Source organism: Rosa chinensis, chromosome 6 (assembly GCF_002994745.2).
Source record: "Rosa chinensis cultivar Old Blush chromosome 6, RchiOBHm-V2, whole genome shotgun sequence".
NCBI lineage: Eukaryota > Viridiplantae > Streptophyta > Magnoliopsida > Rosales > Rosaceae > Rosa > Rosa chinensis.
This window is the reverse complement of record NC_037093.1, coordinates 21,486,134-21,494,084: the sequence shown is the minus strand read 5'-3', so window position 1 is coordinate 21,494,084 and position 7,951 is coordinate 21,486,134. Positions and strand designations below refer to the sequence as shown.

General features: G+C 39.1%; 1 long non-coding RNA gene across 1 annotated transcript; it reads left to right on the top strand.

The window, feature by feature from the left end:
• The first annotated feature begins 455 nt into the window (after positions 1-455).
• On the top strand, positions 456-2,552 carry LOC121050125. The gene is made up of 3 exons (XR_005802041.1): positions 456-837; positions 947-1,065; positions 1,545-2,552. It is a non-coding gene; the product is annotated as an uncharacterized LOC121050125 (long non-coding RNA).
• Positions 2,553-7,951: the final 5,399 nt, after the last annotated feature.

Genomic DNA, 7,951 nt, shown 5'->3' with positions numbered 1-7,951 from the left:
GGAGGTTGGGTAGGAGTAGAGGAGTCAACCGGTGCCAGTTGTTCGCTCCCAGGTGGCCGGAAGAGAGAGATGGCCGGAGTTGTAGAGAGCGCCGAGGAGAGGGAGAAAACGCGGGAGAAAGGAGAGAGAAAGAGAAAGAAAAAACTTACCGGCCACAGTAACTTTTTCAAATATATACTACTTACCATGAACAGTAACTTCCTTAATTCGCTCATAACTTTCGCATACGAACTCCGATTTCTACGTACCACATATGCATGCGCTCGGTTTAACGTCCTCTACAACTTTCATGAAGGAAGTTTCCTCAAATTTTGACCCGAACGAAAAGTCAACTTTTAGGGCCACTTAAAGTATCTAAACAAGTAAAAAGTGAAAGAAATTGTCGTTTCCAGTCCAAATGACTAGTAAACGGTAAAATTTAGATCCGGGACGTTACAACTAATGTTTGTATTTTTCTAAATCCGTCATATGTATTTCTTTTGGACATCAAATTTGGCAGAGTGTCCGCTGGTCTGATTCGAGGACCCAATGTACTGAAGTTTGCAGTCAGCCTTGAAATTTGGAATGGGCTTTGGGCTGCAAATTAATTGGGCCCGAGCTTCTGAGGTGAATTGATTTAGACACCCGTTGTGTTAAGCTTCTGAGGTTGGGCTTTGTGACTTGAGATGGGCTTCACACTGCCAGGAAGTTCAAATGGGCCCAAATTTATGTAGTGAAAGGGCTCAAGTAAACAAAAGGTGATCTGGACAGCCAGGCTCTTTCCTTCGAGCTAAAATCAAGCCCAGCTGTATCAAAACATTGATTATCACATGTGCTTGATCTCCAGCGTAGAGTCAGGTACCTTCTAAACTCTTCATTTCTTCTTGACGCGAGCTTTTATCAATTGCGACCAAGCTATGATTCATCAGAAACTGACAGAGGCCTCTCAATTTCTTTGGTGCTGCAGATTTGGCATCCAGTTCGACAGTTAGACGATCGACTGGTGTGCGAAGTTGGCGTGACCCATTTTGATCTTGTATATAGCTTGTTGTCCTGTTTGCTATCACACCACCGCTTCAATTAAAAGTAATTGCCACCATTCTTTGTCATCTTCTTTCTTTTGATTGAATATTGATTTTTGCATGCTTTCCTTTGATTGAGAGATGAGCACATAGCTAGGCATTATATTTCTTGGTTGGACTTGTATTCAAAACCAACTTGCAGCACTTTTGTTTAATTATATATATTGAAAGCTTTGACTTGCAGCACGTTATGACAAGCTTTTATATATATATATATATATATATATATATAAAGCTATTCATTATTTTGAACATTCCTCCACAATCAATGTTTCTGAATGGTAAGCATGTTTGCTTGACATCTGCAGCATCACTCTTAGAGACAAATCAATTGCTTTAAATTTCGCCTCTGTCCACCACCGTTTCAATTCAAAGCATTCACCAAAAACAATTAAGCTCGTTGCACTTTGTCCTTCCTGTTAATTAAATCACCACGACTTTAAATTAACAATTTATTTTAATACTTCTGTGCTTTGTATCCAGGCTTAATTGTGTCTCCTCCACCGCTGCTTTTGTATTCATTTAGCAAAAGGACACCTCGATCATCTCTGTTGACAAAGAAAATATAGTCTCTGAGATAATATCCGTATGTGTCCGTAGCTTTGCTTTAAGTTTGTCTTTCCTTTCCTTTTTGTTTACATGTTACAAAGAAGAAACAAAGACCAAAAAAACAAGGGTGAGGCTTCAATCATTTTGCTTGATGTGATTGGTACTTTGTATGGTTTGCTTTGGAGGTGGTGGTTTATGATAGTCGATGGGAGACAGAAGGCTGGGAGGCTCTTTAGTTGTGGCGGGTATTTCTGTTTTTCAAAGAGGGTGAATGTGGAGAGTGATCGGAACTCGGCCATTAGTGACACTATGTTCGAATGCTGGAATTTGCAGCAGCCAGGATTATATTAAGACGTCGGCCGTTCATGAACGACCATGTTAGTCTTAATGTAGGAGGAGATCCCAATGGAGTTTGGACATTCATGAACTACCATGGTTGTTTTCAAAAAGATATGAGTTGTTTATGAACAGCCCTCCTTTTGTTTGAAGCAAGCTTTTTAGTTCTCTGTCAAAGAAGACAAGAATAGCATGACGTGGTGTATACCTGGGCTTCTCCCCTGAGCTTGGCTTGTCATCACTCTTTATCTCGACAGAACTTCAACAATTAATTGTTGCTTCTTTTTTCACCCTCTGTTTCGGCAGAGCTTTAGCTTTTGCTTGCTGATTTCTTCCTCCTCTTTGTGTATCTTTTATATTTCTCCTCCCCTGAATTATTGTTAAAAGCCCCATTTTATAAGCAACATAGAAGGATAAGAGATCATGTTGGTTGAGTTCAATTTGTTTTGAAATTGAAATGATCTTCAGATGACGATAACCACCTCCACATTCAAATTTGTATCTATGGAGATTATCCACAACTTTCAATATGTTATTTGAAATGTGAAAGCCTGCAGCATTTGATGACTTCTTTGTCGCCATACTGTTCCTCTTCCTTCTGGAGATAAGAACGAAGGCCAACTAACTAACCATACTCAAGAGTTGAGATTTAAATTGGACTTGTATCATTCTTGTGCTTTTGGATGAATTTGTTCTGTTGATTTGGTGGCCAAGTCAAACTATACAAGTACATATATTGCAATGGGCTCCCAGTTTTCTGATTTATTTTGAAAAACCACCACCATGTCATTTTTGAATGTAGCCCCTCTCGAATTGGACTTGTGAATTTTTCGGTTTCAACATCGCCACAAATGAATGAATGTGCTCAACGAAATGAATATATGTCACCGACACGTGACACATTACGTTAAACGAACGGACGTTTATCAATGATAATGAATGTCAAAGATATGCGACACACCGCGTTAAATGAATGCTTTGCCAATGAATGTCAACGATACGCAACAGACCACATTAAATGAACACCTTTATCAATGACTATCATCGATATGCGACACATCGTGATAAAGAAATGAATGAATGCATGTTAATGATACGCAATACATCACAACAAACAAATGAATGTTTTCCAACGAGGGTCAACGATACACGACACATTGTGCTAAGCAAGTACAAATGCGTTATTACCAAGTGGAAAAACATCAACGATATACGATACAATGCAGAGTCTAAGAAAGCACAACGAATGCCAAAGATTATTGAATAAGTTTATTGAATTAAATATAATCGAACATAACCCCATTTCCAAAATCCTAAATAATTGAAAACACAAATCACCAAAATCTGAAACTGAAATATCATTCATTAAGATGAAATAGATATGGCATAAGGGGCCAATCATACCCATGTCTTCGAGTTTCTAATCCTCGGTATGTTCAGTAACTGCCTAAAAGTCCATGATTTCTAGTGTTGAATTGATAGAAAATGACCCTTCAATAAAGTTGGTATTTCGAGTTCCGCGACTGGCATAATACTCATCTACTGCTTCGGCTATCGCACAGCAGGTGCAGGACCAGCAGTCAATTCCTCCACATAGATAACAAAGATCATGCTAATTATGGTGGCTGCGGGTTGGACCAGTGTTCCTTTCCACTTGGGCTTGTTGAACATGGGTACTATAACATAGGGCCATGCGCTTTAAGTATGGCCTTGGCTATGCGGCTCATAGTCATATGGTCCTTTTTTTTTTTCACTGCCACAGTTTCTCCTTTTGCGATTAGGTTCACAATGAGTAACATCATTTGCTTTAAGCAAAAGTGCTGCTCAGGTACCGATGGGCTTGGCTTGATCATTCCTCAACAAGAGGTTGTTGTTCATTTCAGTGAGCAACAAGATAGTGATCAATTCTAAGAATTAGTAAAGTGCCTCTCCTTGTATTGTTTTGGGCAGATGGGCTTGTTCAATAATATCTTGCTAGTCATGTCTTGCTACAGGCAAGAAAGCATGCCAACTTTAGATAATTTCTTCCAGAAACTTTCAATTGCTAAAATTTGACATTAAATCGTGGATATTACTCAACTCTTTCGATAACTCCAATTGAATACGACCAGGTAAGGAGGGATGAGGTTTAGGTGGAGCGAGGCTCACTTAGGTACACATCCCCATCCAAACCTTAATTACCTAGACATCGCATCCAACTAGGTGAGCCTAGTTGGAAAAGATTCATAACATTTCGTGACTTAATGTGAAAATATATGTATAACTAATGGGAACTTCAGGTTCTATAACATGGCTTGAGAAATCGGATTAAACATGTAAAATCTTCTGGTTTGATCATGTATGGTGAATTTATGTAGGAAACTTCAAGTTCCTTCTATGGCTTTATCAAAACTACAGGGTCGGTATTTATGTATAAACTTCTGGTTCATTAATTACCTGTATTTTCTACACATATATTCTAGTGCGAAAATTTAAACAAGTAGCAAAAACAATTATGAACAAAACAAGTTGGAATAATATTTCACAATTGCATAAAAAGAATTCGTAAATTAAATGTCACAATTGGAATAAATGTTGTTGGCACCGAATATATATAAAATATGGTTAGTAAATACCAATGTGCTTAAATAGTGCAGCGGGAAGGCTGTTGTGTTGCAAAACAACCATGCTTGAGTTCAAATCCCAACAAAAGCGAATTTCATTTTTGCCTTTCATTTGGTTCCAAAACAAAAGAAGAATAGGGCTCTATGGTAGGGCCTGCTAGGGGCTACTCGGGCCTAAAGAAGGGTAAGGCTTCGGCTTCATGGAACCAAAGAGAAAGCGAGCCTACTGGGCTCGACTTGGGCTGCTTGAAGCTATAGGTGTGCCTGACAAAGCGACACATGGCGCTCTACATTGGAGTTCTACTGGGCTCAATCCAAGGATCTTCTGGGTAGCCTGATGCAGTCAGCCCATTAGCAGCCTTCTAGGCCAGGCAAGGTGCTTCTGGGCCTTGAATTCAGTGGGGCGCTAACGTGGCTTCATCTGCTCTGCTGGGCAGGCCTTCCAGATTTGGGCCTTCGGGTCAGCCATTTGGGTTACAAAAAACCATAAACAACTGCAATCCTAAAGACCCTAATTTTTTTTTTTTCAAATCAATCAATCCATAACATGAACAAATATGTACAAATATATATGCCAAATAAATAAATCAGATAGGATTAGGGTTCATGCATCATGGTGATTTTTCATATAATCAAGGTTTGAAAATGTGAATTAAAATTAGAATTTGGAGAACTTTACTCAATGTAGAATGGATGAATATTCATCTTATTTGTGCAGAATTGAGAAGGTTGTCTTCTCAGTCAATCCAAGAGCTTGTTTGTGATTTAGATCTTCAACCAGAATGAATGATGATCTTCCTTTGGTTGATCAGCAATTTCAGAGCTTTTCGTGCTGATAACGTGTTGTAAAACATAAAGTGAGAGAGTTTGAGAGAAGAGAGAAATTAGATGCAGAGAATGGAGTGTGTTTCTATTCATCTCACCATGAGGTTTATATAAGACTGCCTCAGGTATACAAAAGGTAACTATTCAACGATTACACCAATCACTAATTTGATTACAAATCAATCAATTGCTAATTATATTATGTTAATTACCAATCAATCCTAATTGACATATATCACGCAACACTAATTGGTATTACATGAATAGCCACATAAATATTTACAACAAAAATGTAGACATAAACCCGCAGCAGACCAGCCGATTTTTTTAATTTTCGGTCTTTTTGCTCGCTCTTGCTCAAGAATGCTGCCCTAACTCATCTTCTTGATCACACAGTATTGTGTCCGTGAATTTTCCATGCTCTTGCAGTACTCATGTGCCATATAAAATTGCAAACAAACTCTTAGGGCAACTCCAACAATAGGGTGCCATACCAGTTTTCTTCCCATTATGGCTTCTAGAAACAGTGAAGGAGCCTTTTATGCTTTCATCCAACATTCATGGAACCAAGATGGGCCACATGACTTTCTAATTTTGTCAACGTAAGGATTATCGAGTGGCTTTGCTCGGAAACTAGGACTTAAATATGTGTTATCATTCACAAAGGGTCAAGTAGGAATGGTCATTTCCTATTGTGATTTGGGATTTAAAACCTCTTCTTTAGCCTAGAGCCGCAAAGCGAGTAGGGATTTTTGGGGTGAGAACTATAAGGGTGTGTTAGAGATTGTTTTTTAAACAACCTAAAAGTGATTTTAAATTTGGACTCTTTACCATGTACTTAATTTGGACCCAACAAATGTCTACTTACTCTACTGAAAGAGCTTAACCAATTTAAAGGTAAAAAGACAAGTTTGCCATCCGAATAATTAGAAAGTCATTGGAGACTTTGCCGGACTACGGTCACCGACCGTCGGAATCCTGTCACTAGCGGCCGGATTCAGGTCACAAGCCTCTAGAATCCAATCATTGGGGCCGGACTCTGGTCACCCGTTGCTATTAGGTTAAAAATTGCACAAAGTGTAAAATGTCACCCAACGTAATTTCACTCGTATTCATTAACATAACAGAGTTTTAATTATTTCGGGTTCGACCCATTCAAGACAGAATATGTCTTTTAATTATAATCTCCTGTTACAAGGGAAACACCCTTTGATTCCATTTATAAAGAAACCAGTGTGTGGTTGTTTGTTTTTGCAGCTGCACCAGGATTTTGGAATGGGTTGCCTACGTACCCGGGAGGGGATCAAGCCACTCGTAGTTCAAGAGTTCCAATAAGTGAATGACCCATTGGAAGGCTTGGATTTTGGAATAGGAATAGTGTTTAGGATGCGGTTGCATCTAGATTATTTAATTCCAGATTCCCTACATACCCTTGCAGGATCAAACCAAATGTAGTTCCAGCATTTGAGATTTAAATGGGTAGATGATCCATTTATTTTTGGATTTGTGTTTGGGATATTTGTGAGGGTTTAGAGCCCTTGAATTTGCTTTTGGATAATTTGGGAATGATTTTATTTTTCTGGTGCTTGGGTGAATTTGACTGGTAAAGTCAGAGATTCAGATTGGCTGAATTTGAATGATGGAGTCAGGGATTCGATTTGAATTTATGGTTGCATCTAGTGGGTCGCTAGATTGCCTACATACCCTGTGAAGGGATCAAACCATTGTAGTTCATAAATTTGTGGGTTTTTGAGCTTTCTTGGTTTTGTACCAAAAGAAATTTCCTTTTGGGTTTCGAAGCACTTTTACGAAATTGATGTCTGAGTATTTTTGATTTGGACGCCCATTGCATCGAGTAAACTCCGAGTCGCACTTTTTAATTTTTGCCTGAAGATCGGAGGCACCCATCGAGCTTTTCTTTTTCTCTTTTGGACACCCGGATTTATTATGGGTCACCATCAGAAGCTCCGTAGAGGCCCAAAGTGATACGGAGGCCCAGCTGCTATATTTTCCCAATTTCCTTTTTCACCTCCTTTTTTCACTTCTTATATTTCTTTCTTTCTTTCTTTCTTTCCACCGTCTTTACTCAAAACCCAGATAGAACATGAGCTCGGCGCTACTGCCAAGTCGAATTGGAGATGGGTCCGAAGATGGAATGTGATTTGGAGATGGGAGCACGCATGGATCTTCGACTAGAGGAAATCTCTCAACACTTAGAAGCTTGAAATTTGCTGTTGCGCTTCCCTGTGAGAAATTGGGTAAGAATACTCCCCACTCAGTTCTTCCGGCTTCGTGATTCAAGGACTCAGGTGCTCATCTCCCCTTTGTATTGCATTTAACAGTGGTTGTGACAGAAGTATTAGCTAGAGCTTAGCCTTAGCGTGCATTGGGTAGGCACTCAATTCAAAGACTCCGTCGTATTCTGGGTGAGTGGTAGGTGAGGCCAAATTCCCTTTTATCACCAACCAAATCAATTGTGAATTGAAAATTGTGATTGTTTGGATCTTCTTCCTTTGTGTTCACAAGCCCAGCTCTACATCAATCTTATTGTTGCACTTAATTAAACCTCTTGTCTTA